Source organism: Berghia stephanieae, chromosome 3 (assembly GCF_034508935.2).
Source record: "Berghia stephanieae isolate SIO BIC M18660-M18661 chromosome 3, UCSD_Bste_1.3, whole genome shotgun sequence".
NCBI lineage: Eukaryota > Metazoa > Mollusca > Gastropoda > Nudibranchia > Aeolidiidae > Berghia > Berghia stephanieae.
Genome location: NC_088362.1, coordinates 22,014,987 through 22,017,516, shown reverse-complemented (window position 1 = coordinate 22,017,516; position 2,530 = coordinate 22,014,987). Strand labels below are relative to the sequence as shown.

Genomic DNA, 2,530 nt, shown 5'->3' with positions numbered 1-2,530 from the left:
GCCAGGCTCTTATTTACAGAAGTGTATAAACCTCACCCAAGGACACGCAGAGCAAGTTTTGTAATTGTTGTCACCCATTTAGTCTATGAACACCCTCACCATTGCTTGACTTTCTTAATCAATGGTGCCTACAGTACCAATATCTTTGGACATAGACAACCACATGTGGCACTAAGGGGACTTCTGAATTATTCTTTAGATTTGTGTAAAAAGCTAGTTGCCAGGGTGAAGGTGTCTATTACATTAGAAACATTGGAAGAATCAGACATTATATTGATGAAGATATTGCAAAGATGCTTATTAATTCTTTTATTACTAGCAGATTAGATTATTGCAATGCCCTTCTAATTGGTTGTCAAAGTAGATTAATTCATCAACTACAAAAAATTCAAAATAAAGCGGCTAGACATAAAATTAACGAAAAAAAGAGATCATATAACACCAGTTCTCCAGGAATTGCACTGGCTACCTGTGAAGTATAGGATAGAATTTAAGATATTGTGCTATGTCTGGATGGATTGACACCTGAATATTTGCAGGAACTGATTAAAAAGTATGAATCCACTCGAAATTTAAGATCATCGCAGTCCCAACTTCTGAAAGTTAACACCTCAAAATCCACTTTCGGTGAAAAAGCCTTTTCATTCATACCTCAACGCCTATGGAACGCACTTAGTCCTCGGACAAAGTCCTGTGAAAATTTATCATCTTTCAGGAAATGTCTGAAGACTGAGTTGTTCCGTGAGGCTTGTTTTTCATAAAATAGATGTTGCTTGGATTTTGTTTTTGTATTATGTATCATGTAGTGTCGTGATTTTTAATTTTGTTGTTTTAAAACTTTTTTTTTATTGTGTAAAGCGCCGCAGAGCACGATTAACGTGGATGTTTAGGCGCTATATAAATTCATTATTTACTTACTATTTACTTTATCAGGGATTCGAACTACGGACATTGTCTAACGATAAATCAAAACCAGTATAAATACACTACATCACAGAAACTGAAAGCAGAACCTATAAACTATCTTTTATTTGCTGCCATAGAATATGTCTTGATATTCTTATATTATACCTGCTTGGGTAGTGTGCTTAAGATTACAAAAAGATGATATTTTCAGCATTTCGACTGGCATTGTTTTACGTTATATATGGCAATTTTTTTCTACTACTTTGAGTATTGAACTTCTGTTCTTTCAATGAAACTTAAAAATTTATCCTCGGTAGATTCTGCTTCTCTTTTAGATATTTAATTTGATACCAATTTTATCAATGTAGCATAAATTGGGACAAAGTTATCGTGAATCTAATTTCTTTGATGTAGGAGTGCTTTATGTAATGTTATGTAATCTGCTTTTTTAGTAACGAAGATGTGTCCAAAAATAATTAATGTCCTTTGTTTTTAATTAAGCTCATTACTTTTCTGAAGGTGTCTGCGAAAAAATAAATGAGCTAACTTTAACCTTTTAAAAGTTATTGACATTTGAGTGCGAAATCAACGGTTTCCTGGTCACAAAGTACGGTAATAAATTACAAAGGAATTTAAGGCGCATTTTTCACCCTGTTATTGTTACATAACTTTTTAACTATTTATCCGCTTTTCGTGAAACTGGTACCATTGGAATTGTGATACCGAGCTTGATCTTATGAGATAGATTTTAAAAAGATCCTGCAATTTTGAAAAGTTTATCTAAGTCCCTATTATAAACGTCTGGAGCCACCCAGAAGCCTATGGGGCTGTCCGAAGGCCATTGAAACCGAGAGCCTCCTGGCCGCCGGCCGATGCCGTCTGGTGACGTAATGAGGTCATCTAAAGCATTCTGAAGCCACCCAGAAGCCGGCTTCTGGAAAACTTCGGACATCTCTGAGGGCCTCCGGATGGCTTGAGAATGCTTTAGATGACCTCCGGACGACAATTAGTAGGACCCTTGATTTCTCGCTCTCGAAGAGGCCACAAAATAAAATCGCTTCGATTCACCCAGCCCGCGACGCTTCTCATCGCCCGCAGTGTTGCCGAGATGGCGATTGTGAAGCTCTTTTTGATAAAAATCTCGTTTTTTTTTCCCCTTAGGACTGCCAATTTGGCGTTTTTACTATCAAATGCTAAAAACTTGGCGTTTCCTAATCTTCGCATCTAAACTAGCAATACAAGATGAAATCCTCTCATCTGCGTGTTAAGAAAATAAGAAATTTGTTCTACTTTCATCCAAAAATGTGACTCCTAAAACACTTGGTATTTTTGTTCAAAAAATTTGCTATTTGTTTCAAGCATTTTTTTTTCATTTTTCTACGACACATTAAAAAATAACCTGGCAATCCTGCTTCCTTCTCGGAAAGTGGTCGTGTCAACTTTCGATTCGCCTGGGTAAACGTAAACAGAAGAGTGTAAACAATGTTAATTTGGAAGGACGTGTACTTTACAGACTCTAAAGTTGTTAATATTATTTATATTAGGTTGTTTTAAAGAATGTTGCTGAAACATTGAAGTCGACATGAGGAGCCAAAACCCCCACACACAAAATAATATTCAATAG

General features: G+C 36.0%; 1 protein-coding gene across 1 annotated transcript in view; it reads left to right on the top strand.

Annotated features, from left to right (window-relative positions):
- Window positions 1–2,327: 2,327 nt before the first annotated feature.
- The window catches only part of LOC144967335 (uncharacterized), a 22,894-nt gene continuing 22,691 nt past the window's right edge, over window positions 2,328–2,530 (top strand). Inside the window, exon 1 of the mRNA XM_078904427.1 lies at window positions 2,328–2,530. This exon is cut by the window's right edge and continues 107 nt beyond it. The gene's annotated coding sequence lies outside the window, so the exon portion shown is untranslated.